Source organism: Macrosteles quadrilineatus, unplaced genomic scaffold, assembly GCF_028750875.1.
Source record: "Macrosteles quadrilineatus isolate MER2022 unplaced genomic scaffold, UCM_ALF_1.0 Scaffold_9__3_contigs__length_116548681, whole genome shotgun sequence".
NCBI lineage: Eukaryota > Metazoa > Arthropoda > Insecta > Hemiptera > Cicadellidae > Macrosteles > Macrosteles quadrilineatus.
Genome location: NW_026542602.1, coordinates 111040343 through 111053458, shown reverse-complemented (window position 1 = coordinate 111053458; position 13116 = coordinate 111040343). Strand labels below are relative to the sequence as shown.

At 31.8% G+C, this 13116-nt stretch overlaps 1 protein-coding gene across 10 annotated transcripts in view; it reads left to right on the top strand.

The window, feature by feature from the left end:
* LOC129002832 (neo-calmodulin-like) overlaps nucleotides 1–13116 on the top strand; it is a 106818-nt gene that overhangs the window by 50820 nt on the left and 42882 nt on the right. The window lies entirely within an intron of this gene.

The following is a 13116-nucleotide window of genomic DNA, read 5'->3' as shown; positions in this document are numbered from 1 at the left end:
CTTGCGGAGTACAAACAAACCGTGTAGTTTAATTATTTATACACATATTTTTAAAAACATTCGGCAAGTTCATTTATTTTACATTTGGCTATCCACATTTATTTAAATTAAATACTGTACTAGCTTATTCCCTATATGGGAAATTCACTAAAAACACACCTAACTTTTCTGTAGCAGCAAAAAATACTCATTAAAAGACATTTTATTTAAATACTATATAAATCTGACAATTTTAAGGTAATATTTTAGTGTCAATGTAGTCAGGCGAATGGAAATTCGGTAAGTCTGCATTTTTGCTGCGGTGGGTGTATTTAAATGTTAATAAACCTTGTTGTCAAACGTTATCAAAATACCCATGTGTTAACAATAATTGAAAATAATAAAACTTATTGCTTAATATACCACCTTTAGTTGCAGATTATATGTGTAATAATATTATGTATTAAATTAATTATTTATCATTAGTGACGTTTGTTAAAGTACAGTACTATTCAATAAGCAAATTAATTTTTTAAAGTGAACCTAGATTAAAATAACACATTAATATACATATTATTGAGACATAAATTATCTATAATTATTTAGATAATAATATAATTATGTAGTAGAAGAACTATTCACCATTGTGTAGGCTAACAACAAGCAATAGCATTAACGACGTTTCAATACACGATAAGGGTTGATAAAATATAAGGGTGGGGATGGCAAGCGCCGCTCAATACTTTAACTGCTACCCTACACAATGATTCTGAAGTCACGCCGACTTAATTTCATCTCTACCTTTATATTATGTTCTCTCCGCGGCCTGCTTAACCCTCTTGTATTGCACAAATTGATAATACCTGAAACGTCCAGTCCTAATTAAAACCTATCTTTATACGCTAATGTTCAATCTCGTGACCTCCTGTGGCAGTTAAGAAGGCTTAGTTTAAACTATGAATATGATATAACATGTGCTTGAATTATTAAATTTTTCCTACTTTAGAGAAACGTTGTTATCAACCTGGATTTTAGAATGCCTAAATATAGCTTATGTGTCACTTACCCTGTATGTTTTTATGTGGGTCTGCAAATCATTTACATTTAGTTTTCTATTGTTTATTTTAAAAGTAAAGTCCGGGTGGTCAAACAGTTGTAGCAAAAGGCTTGTTCTAAACAACCTAGTACCAATCCCATTATTTGTGTCAGTAAAACTTTGTTTATGCATAGTAAAATGTTTCTCCTCACGATGTTATAGTTCAGGGATGTGGAGGAAAAATTATTTCGATAGTAAAATTCAATTTTCCGTTGTAGAAATCAGCTTTGTTGAAATATGGTAGAAGGAAAATAACTGTTATCCATTGCATTATTTTTACCACAAAACTATCGTCACATACAAGAGAGAAAACATAATTAGACATTAGCACATCTTATCCAAGGATTGTTTAACGGTGATATATTTGAATAAAAACAAATGGATCCAAACGTTGAATATTAATGGTTTGTCTACTACATGCAATAGTCAATTTTAAAATCTTTTATGTCAATACCATTTAACCGCCCAAGCTAGATGGCTTGGAAGTTAACGTTAAATGTGCATTGTCTTGATGAGGCTTTAGTTGCTAAAAAAAAACAAGTACAATTGAATTATTAGATTGTACCTCAAGAAGCTATACATGGTACAAAATTGTCCAAGGTAATTCTTAAAAACAAATCTTGTAAAATATGGAGGATAAAATATTTCTGATTTTACTGATTTATTGTGTTGGTTTCATTTGATTATTTATCTCACATTACTCTTTTAAAATAAGTAAAATTCATTAAAAGCTTTTTCTAGATACAGTTGTGGAAATGGACCTATTTGCATCAATAAAAATTAATAAAGTAAAATCTTTCTACTAAATAAGTCGAATAGGGGGTGTTACTATTAAGCTTTGAGTCGGTATCTTTACATAAACAACCAACATTTATAAAAAAATAAATTAAAGTATACTTAAACAAAGATAACGCTTCCAGTTTTGATTATATGAGAACAATCTATCAAACTTGATTGACGATACTCTTTATAATTTGAATGGTAATCTCAAATCTCCAATGGGTAATTGTTTCATGGTGACCTTGACCCCCTCCCCTCCCCCCTCGAATACCCACTTCAGCCAAGGGTTCATTACGGAACGCACGCAATATATAGCTCATCATTGAGGTTATCTTTTTAATTATCTAAACTTACATAACTTAATACCTACTTCGTGCACTAGAATAAAGCTTTCCCACGAAATGTATTATTTCAAAAATTATATATTTGACCGAATTAAAAAAGCTTATGTATAGGAACGTATTCATAGTTTCACACGATTTTACATTTAAGTTATCATATGCACTCGTTTGTTAAGTTAAAACTTGATCCCCATAAATTTTAAAAACTTGTTAAGTAAAAAAATTGATTGCGAAATTTGTACCGGACAAGAAAGCAAGCTAATAAAAACTTTTTAAAATAATTATACCTCTCTAAAAATTTGGTTTTTGGTTAATATTGTATTTGTTGTTCCTAAAAACAAAATGCCGCAACTTAGAGAAGATATTATCCATAATAAAGCGGTCGTTCATATGTCGTAAAAAACCAGTAAGCCATAATCCTAAAACGGCATCCATACTATCAGTACTCTCGGTATTTCCATACTATTATTTACATATATTATTTGCGATTTTCGAACGACTGGCATAACACAACGGTTAAACAGTGTGCACCGTTAGAAGAACTCAAAGGGTAGGTGATATAGATTATTACTTGAAAGGAACTTACATAATAAATTTTAAAAGATCATTAAAAATACAAAATATTTTATTTCAAACTCTTTTAGAGGTATTGTATTTAAATATTAAAATGATTTAAAGCAAAAATATTACATGTTTTTGTTACATTTATGAACATCTTTAAAAGCCCAAATTTTCTTTAAAAACTTAAGCCTTGAAAAACTAGATTTTATGACCAGTTGTCATTTTATTTTATTTTTAATTATTAATAAGAGGATGAAATCCCTGACGTGGCAATAGGCCTTCCCTGGAAAACCCCTATTACCACTCTCCCAAATAGCTGTGTTTCGTGTTCCACATTGTCAAGTTGATAGGAGCCCATTGTAGAGTTTGACTCCGCTGTACTCTAATTGTCAAAGATCTCTTACGTGGCGTGTATTGTGTTTGTAAGTGCTGGAGTCAGAAATTATCTAACTTTTATGTACAATTTGCAGGCAGTTGAAAATGTATATTGAGGTAAATGTTATTTTATTGTTTCTTAAATGACTTTACGAAACTGTAAAAGATGTCCTGAAAATAGCTCTAATAGCTTTTTCTTGTAGCCGGAGCACATCTTCTTCCAATACTTTCCCAACCTCTGGTTGCATCAAGGTAAGAAGGATTAGGGAAAACTAATCCATAATGTCAGGAATCATGCAAATCATTCAACTTTGAAAAACTTATTCACACGAATATATCTATACTTATTAGAGCGGAGGCTGGTCTATACCCCCCCCCCCTCCACCCTGGTGGGAATTTTTGAAATATACATTTTTGTGCTCGTATTGACATGTACTTTAAGGGTTTAGGTGTTTGCCCCTTGTAAATTACAGCATGTTCCAGAAAAACACAAAAATATAATGATAGTTAGAATATATATAAAAAAAAATGTTTTTCTTTTCCGAGTGTGTTTGGCTCTTCTACCCTACCGATTTTCATGATTGAGGTCTCAAATTGATAGTATGCAGGCATAGATTTTAAATCAAGCATCGACATATATTTATCTACTGTATTACTCGACCGAAAAACGTAGATTTGATAAATTCGAATTCTTACTTCAATTTAAATTATATTTCACCATTTATAATTATATCAAATCCTATATATTTTGGTCTATAAACCTTCAGTGAAATACTAGCTTGCATTTAAGCTACTGTATTAGTTATTCAAACTGGACGAGTTTCAAGCAAACATAAAAAATAACAGTGAACATCCAAATAAAATATATTTTTATAAGGTTTTTCTATGATTGAAAATCAATGGCTCCAGTATATCGTTTACGTTTTTTATATGTTTTAGACTCAAATGAGTAAATTATAGGCTTTAATTTGAGCTATTGATCGTTTGAACCTGTTAAGTTTAAGACTTTACACAAACAATCAAAATATCATAATTTTTTTATTTTTCAGATTTGATATTTATATTAACGCTGCGGAGCAGCATGGGTCCTCTAGTATAGATTATTTTATTTGATTTGATAAAAAATAACAGTGAACATCCAAATAACTGTCCCAGGAACGTGTTATTAGCCTTGACACGCTGATGGTACCCGTGCATTGTGGACGTACCCATCAGGTCCAGTACCATGGCCTTAGCCACTGCCGATGGATGTCCAACAAAAAACAGAAAAGGCCAAACTGTTTCATGCTTTGGCGAACAAGGGTGTATAGGTGATGAACCTCACAAGATTGAAGAATGTATGTTTGTAATTGACGACATGACTTACTTTTAGGTTCTTAATAATATTCCAGAAACCTCTGGTGAACTAGAAGAGATTGCCTTGAGCCGTTTTCCAAATTTCAGCAGGATATACTTTATTACGGATACCTATTTAGATGTATCTATTAAAATCATTGAAAGAGAGAGAAGGGGATATGGAGATACGTTTTTAATGAGAGGTCCTAAAACCAAGATCCTAAGGGATTGGAAAAATTCCTAGCTAATGGAAAAAATAAGGAATAACTGGTTAACCTGCTACATAATGAATGGGCTCAGCCAAATATGCATATATTCAAACGAGCTTTGATACACGTTTCTAAGGTATCTTTTGGTGATATTTTGAAATCCACCCCCCCCATCCCCAAACAGGGTTGCTGAGGGTAACTTAAAGACTTTTAAATGGCAACCCATATCAAGTAGCACATTATTTTAAGGAGCTTTAAAAAACAAAATTAATGTTGCAAATCAGATTTTGATACGACGAATTTTCTTCCACGAACCTTACGACCTTCTTACGACGAACCTTATACAATCCAGTTAAATTAACGTCTAAAATTGTTTTATAACATTTCTTTTATTATAATAGAATCTCTTAAAACCTCTTTCCTAGGTACTCGTTAAACCTAATGTTATTTAATTAGATTTTATTAAAAATCAATTCAGGCCAATTAAAATCCGCATAGTCTGCAGGTTTGCTGTAGTGGGGGTATTTTATTAACTTATTTTATTTTCATTGGAAGCCTTTGAATACATACTGAACAAGTTCATAAAAAATATTGCACCAGTGATTAATGTAGGCTACCCTTTTGTAATTTAAATAAAACAGTTTTTAAATTGACAGTTTTTCTTTATTTTCCGGAATATGCTGTAATTTTAAAGAGGCAAACAACTGAAGTCTTAATTGGTACGTAATACCAACAAAAAAGTATAAGTCATAAATTCCCACGGAGGGGGAGGGTTTCATATTGGTGGCTCGTGGTCTATATGTTTTTGCAAGTGTTATGACATTTGAACCATGCAATGTGAAATTTGAGGTTCTTGTCTTCAAAAGACCAAGAGATTTAGGAGGGAGTGTTGCAATATGTGATCTTCCCATCTCCAAGGATGTATCCTTGGATAGGGAATATGCACTTTTCACCACACTATGATGTTTTTGGCTGTATTACATACGTTAATTGGTGGCTGAAAGTTTCGTTTTGCTGACCATGCCAGCTGTCATCGAAATTTGGGGACCGAGCAGGTTTTTACATCCCGGGGCCGCAAAATCAGCTGTCCGCTTGCATATTAATTACACGAACAGTATCCATAGCATTGAAATAGAATTGTTTTATTTTCACCGTTGCCTAGCAACTGCTTATTATTATTTTTGCTGATTTTTTAAATGACTTCTTCACATAACCTTAAAGTTGCGTTGACTATCAGTTTTCATTATCATTATTGTGAATTAATATTAGTAGTGTGGTGAAAAATAGTGTTCGTACCACGGACCGAAAATGGTTTTGCAGCTCTCGATCGATTTAAGTTCTCGACTTCATCTCGAACTTAAAAACTATCTCGAGCCGGAAAAACCTCTTTTTCGGCCCTAGGTACGAAATATACTATTTCAACTTCATCATCTGTTCTTATAGTTTTAGATTTTAACTATACAAAATTTACTGAAAAGTAGTTAATAATCCAAACAATGGTAACGTTTTACATGTTGAGTTGTCGTAGATTGTTAATCAAGATACACACCCTTATAAAGACTGATTTTTATCTGTTCATTAGTTCAGCGGGATTCATCGATGGATTTTGTGAAGCTATCTTTAAATAACATATAATGGATTTTAACATACCACGATTTTTTGGACTTTCTATTTGTTCTAGGGGTGAGTTACAAATGGTTTATCGAAAGCGCTTACTTATTTGTAGACTTTAGTTAGATTTATGATGTTTTTGGTTTTTTTCCTTTCCTTCCTCATTTTGGTTCGGATTCCTCTAATTTGATTTTAAAAATATTCAATTGCACAACATTTTTTAGTTCAATCTTATTTTATCTTATTTTACGGTCACACATTTATTTTATGTTAAAAGATGTTATTTTGTGAAATCTGATCCCGTTGAAGATAGTCTAAGGTGTGAGATAATTTTATAAATTTTAAAAGTAAATTTCTTAACTATAAATCCTTAAGAGATTTTAGCATTATTTAGTCGGGTTTGTCTCATAGTAGTTAATTTGTATCTATATATGTTTATCTAAACTGTGGTTGTAGACTTAATTCCATTCCTTTCCACCAAAATTTTATCTAAGCAGCTCTACATTGGAGGATTGTGGCTTAAAGAATTCCTTCGTAATTTGAACTATTTAGGATAAGTTTCCTGAGGCTGAGCAGATATTTTCTTTATGGTTAAAGAGATTTTTATAAGTTTGCCGGCTTTGACGCGATAAACGTTTAGGTTCGTTAAGTAGGAGTCAAGTGCGTTGTTGGTAACTGGTGAGATTTTTTGGAGGTTGTTTCTATAATTTAAATAGTGGTTTCAATTTACCATGTGTCGTGATATTTTTCTTCTTATTTGAAGGTGGCTGCATGATTCGTATGTTTTTTCTAGAAAGTGTTCTGGGTTCTGGTTTGGTGTATTTTAATACAAAAATTGTTTCGTCTGTTTTTGGTTTCAGCCGCGACATTTTCCCCTGCACACTTAATAAACCCAAACTTATAACCTCTGAATAGTAGATTTTATTATGTTAACAGTGTGGTAAGAAATTTTGAATTTAAAAATGTGTTCAAAATTACGGACGCCTCGTCAAAAACTGTGTTATTGACTATCATCAAAAACTGTGTTATTGACTATCATCAAAAACTGTGTTATTGACTATCATCAAAAACTGTGTTATTGACTATCATCAAAAACTGTGTTATTGACTATCATCAAAACTGTGTTATTGACAATCATCAAAAACTGTGTTATTGACTATCATCAAAAACTGTGTTATTGACTATCATCAAAAACTGTGTTATTGACTATCATCAAAAACTGTGTTATTGACTATCATCAAAAACCGTGTTATTGACTATTATCAAAATGATTTTGATTAACTATGTAGCATAATAAATTATAATATTTAACCCAAAACTGAAATCACATTTGCTTAAGAAAAAAGGAAATGGAGGGTAGTGATTGGAAAGAGCCTTTTCTACTTTCAAATCGCAATCTCTGAGTTAACGGAGAGGTTGGGTGAGTTGAAGGGGGGGGGGGGGAGGAGCGGTGACCCGTAAAACAGCAAATTGATCGTAACACCAGTCCTGGTCTTTTGGACCCCTTTATACTATTGTGTTTCTAATACTATTTCAATATCATTTGATATAAATGGCATTTCAATAGTCATATAAATAATATAATACTATGACCAATCAAATAAAATCGATTTAACCGTTTGAGCTGTCCTAAAATAATAGTGATAGATTAACCGCAAATGTCTAGAGAAAACTCGTTACATAAACTTTTTTGGGAATCATATAAAATAATATTGTTGATAGATGGAATGTTATATTTAAAAAATGAAACTTAAGATTTCATATTAAATGCGAATTTATTACAGAACATGTACAAAAAGTTTTAAAACTCTTGTTCTCGAACTGTTGTTCTATTTGCATGACTAATTTTTCCATTCACTAGAATAAAATTTTTTAAAGAGGAATGTTTGTTATTAGTTGTCGGCTACTGTATAACTATTCCATTCAGCGGTTTCATTAAATCCTCTCCTTATCTTATAAAATAATAAATACCCTGCCACACGAAACATGACTTATAAATAAAATATGCGATAGTTTTTTGTTTTTATAGGCCATCAAAAGGATATGTCTGTGGTTTTAGGAAATATCAATATCATGCAGACCTTTAGGTTTTACTAAGATGACTATTATTTCATAGTTAGTAGTAGTTTATGAATAAGAGAAACAATAACTACAAAATATACCATAAAATATTCGATTGTAATCGCACAGATGGTTTCAACTTTACTGCATTGATAGTGACTTCAGTTAAATGCAGTTTGTTGCAATTCGTTTTGCAGGAACAAGTTATAGACGAACAATTATATATGTACCTTCATGTGTATTTTGATAGCACTTCTTTTCAAGATTATTTAAAAGGTTGGTTCCAAAATTGAAGATTGTTTAACCATTTTTATTGTAAACCAAAATAGTAGTTTACGCAACGATTGCGTAAATATAGTGTTGACGACACGAGTACAAAATTTAAGGGTACGAGCCATGACGAGTGCCTTAAAAACTTCGACTGCGTATACACTACTTTACCTACGACGGTGCTTTAATTACTAAAAATCACTTCTCATAACTTCTAAGGGGGGGTATGTATTCGTTTATAACCTCTCCTTACCACTGACGGTGATGCGACGTAACATTGTACCAAAACACTAATTGCATAATTTAACAATTAAATTGGCCTAAACAGCTGATTAGTTGAAGTTCGAATCATTACAATTTTACTTATTCTCTCTTAATTCTTGAACCTCATTGGTCCGTTATCCGTGTTGTTATTAGTAATACTATATTGTTAGGAAAGTAAACAATGCTGTTATGAGAAACTTTTCAATTCTAAGAACTGAACTGAAACAATTACTTTAAAAAATGTTTTAGGTAAAATATGTTACATTTTAATCGAAAGGATCCATATCACGTTTTATTAATTGTAATAGAGTATAGCACACCTAAATTGTAAACTTTGCACATAAAAGTCTTATAGTAATAGTGTGGCCAAATCTGCAAAAAGGAAAATTGTATTGTAAAATTTACACAGAGAAAATAAATTAAATGCTTCATACTTTGTATAAAATAAGCATTAAGCTTTGTTTCGTGAATAAAAAACCGTTGTGATAAATGTATGCTAAATGTTAGCGGCATACTTTTTAAAGTTGTATAACACGCATCATAAAAGGGTATTCCTGCAAGTTTAACTTATTATACTTAAGATCTAAAACTATTAAATAGATTAGTACAACATACGTCAATTGGTTTCATACCCTATTATAATACATTAATATACATGTATTACTTATCAATTTTGAAACAATCTGTGTATCTCTTTTGACCCAATAACCCCTTTTAACAAACGAGAAAGGGATTGTGTAGGAAGAAAAACGCTACTCCTTTGAACCGTTAAGCCGCAGAATCCCAAAATTATTTATTAACAAAAGCTTTTACCCTTTTTGTCTGATTGTTTTTCAGTTGGCTCAATTCCATGAAACTCAATCTTGGAATATGATTTTTAAAACTGCTTCACTGTTTTCCTTTAGTGAAAAATGAAGTTAAAAACATATAAGAAAATAGTTGCAAGAGTTTCCTTGTACTTAATAGTATCACAAATATTGGTTTGTAATAAAAAATTATATTACATTAGAGTGAAAAGTAATTTTATGTTTTATAATGATTTTGTGACTTCAATATCTTGAAATACAATATTTGGGTTTATACATCTTGGTTGGGTCTTGGCCGATCTGGTAGTTAGAGTGCAGGATTTTGTCTTGATGGCCTGAGTACGAATCTCGCCAATCACAAATAATGGTTTGCCATGCAGTAATGGTGTTTGCTAATAATTAGGAGCAAAGCAAAGCGTGAAGTTCACTATCTAGGAAACACGTAGATGTTCCAGGCAAGGAATTCTTTTTCTGTATTGCAGAGATCTCTTTGCTAAACCTTCATACCAAAACATTTCATAGGCTGTATAATTTTTGGAATTCAGTTGATAGAAGTTGTATGCACTATCCCTTACTAATTTTCAGTTGAATTGACGAATGGAATTGTTAAAAAACATGGTCAAGACGGGTTCATCCAAGGAAAGTGTGAAAATAAACCTTTATTAACGAGGTCTCGCATTTAACTTGATTTTGAGTGGATAAAATTACTAAAATTGTTAGGCTAATATTTTGTTAAATATTTGTTAACGATAATCTAATTTTGTAATAGTACCTTGTACCTCACGGTTGACTGGCAATGCAAGAGTGGTTGGAGCCTGATGGTTCTTTTACTTTAATTTTACACGGTAATATTATTTGTTTGGTGCATTAATAGTTGCCTATATTTCTATACTAGACCCAAAAGTGACACATTTCTACTAGATAGATAATGCCAAAGGACAAGTGGTGTTTGGGACAGGCAAAATCATATGTTTTGATAGATGGAAAACCAAAGGTGTAGTAAATCTCAGCTGTGTGGATATTATTTGTATTCAGAGTGATACAAAGTATATTTCAATACTCGTAAAAAAATAATAAAGTAAAATTTTTAGCAATTAACGTCTTGTAGAAAAAAATATAGACAAAAACGAATAAATAGAATTTTACTTATAACTTAAGTTAAGTAGACTCTTCTTTTAACAGCCTCGTGCTTCTAACAAACTCCAACGACTATGATAGAGGACTCGAATGCCTAGTCAAGATCTGCTCAAGGTACAACGCATCTTCGTTACTTGGTGCCATTAGCGTTTCACTAAATACAAGATACTAAATCATCACCAGTCGAGTGTTTTTTTGTACTGGAGTGAAATTTGATTATATCAAACAATCATGTCAAATAGTTTGTACAATAATAGTGCTTATCCCTTTTGTATCTCGGTCTAGTCCTGAAGACAGAAATTCAACTATATACATTGACCGCGGACGAATACCTCCAAAACCGACATTCCCTTTAAGATTTTAAGCTTGGCATTTTTCTATAACACTTTGCGATGGATGTTCCTTTGTTAACTACAGTTGGTTCTGGAATTTAAGTTGAGAAATTTGGTAAAATACTTAATGTTTGTAACAAATTCACGTTCCCTTTTAATTAGATTCAAAGAAAAGAACATTAGGCCTAAAACCTTTTATCTTTCAAATTTGGAGTTTAATTCTGCAATTCAAATATCATTATTGCTTTTTAAATCGTGAGACCTGTCTGTTAAGACACGATTTAATCGGAAAAAGAATACCATATAATTAATTAAATACTAATAATATGTATTACTTATTTTATGAACACCCCTATTTGTTCAGTTTTGAACATTTAAGCCTGATTTGCAAACAAATAATGAGTTTATATATCAAAGATGGTAAATTTATGAAACATAAAGAAAATTTACCAATTTCATTCGATTATGTGAAATCAGCTAATAGCTAAACGCTAAAAACTTTGCTACGGTATGTTTTGCGTGATAAATTACAGCTGAACAATCATAGTAAATATTGAATAATTATAAATAACGATATAGTGTATTGTAGTATCTAATAATATATGCAATTCACATCTACTACTTAAGATACGTCAATAAAATTATTTTAATGTCATACTAATCTATTTGATATGCACGTTTTACAGTTTATTACGCCAAAGATTGTAATGGCATTTTAATGGCCAACAGATAACCGTTTGAAAAATATTTATAAATTGTAAAATATAACGAACAACCAGTCTATAAATAGGTGAAGGATAGGGGTTGGAGAGGAGGGTGTTTTGGCGCCTAAAGTTGGCCGAGCCCCGCCCGCCCTGGTATCGACCCTGTGAGTCCCCTAAAGGGGGGCATGGGAAATGGAAGGGGGTTGGGGGGCTGAGCACAACATCCGGCCCCACGCTTCCGGGAAACAAGAGGTGCAAACTTGCTATTCCATGTATCTAACCGATAGGCTTTATACATTATAAAATATTAAATAAACATAAAGGTGCATATAAACTATTTCAAGAACTTAGTTTTTGGTAAATTTAAGCAGAAATTGTAATGGCATACCCTTTTATGAAGACCTAAACTTTCAATGCTGTTATTCTAAAATGTAAGCTTTGTTACACTACTGACGATTCGGAGACTTTTCTACCTTCAGGCCGCAGATGCAGTATTGAAGGTACTACATACTTCTACTCGACTCGGATAAGGTGTATTGCCAGGAAGTAGTTTGCATTGTGCCTTTACTAACTGATCTGCACACTGATGTCTTTGCAATGTTGGCATCCAAATTCTTGTAATGGAAAATAATTAGAAAAATCGTAACACAAAACAAGAAAGGGGCCTAAGCATGGGTTCTACTTCAAAAATGTTTAGTTAAAAATTTTGGTGCAGTTTATCACTTTCCATGCATGTTAAAAACAAGATAACTATCTCGTGATTCGAGAACAACATTGCTTATATTTTACAAGAAAGGGTCAAAGAATATCGGATCGGCCGAGATCATACATCACCAAGGCTATTTGTGAAACATTTCTACAGCAACACATTGCAATACATTTCCTTGAATTGTGGGACTGAACAAATTGGTGAAACTCTTTGATCAACCGACGTAACAAAAAAATATACCTGTAAATCACCCACATACTTAATTCGCTTACGGTGTTAACTGAGTATGTGAAAATATTGATCGACATTTTCTTAGGTGTCTGGAATAACCCAAATTCAAAACAAAAAACTTGTATAAAAAGGTTTAAAGCTTGATAAATTTAAAATACTACCTAAAAAGTTAACATATCAACGTTGAAATACAGTAAATCTACCTGCAAACAAAAAAATCTGTATGAGGTTTTAAGTTTCAAAATGGATTTGTCAACACAAAACTAAACATTTTATAAGAGTATGTGCACATTTTTGCAGAAATTCCATATTTTA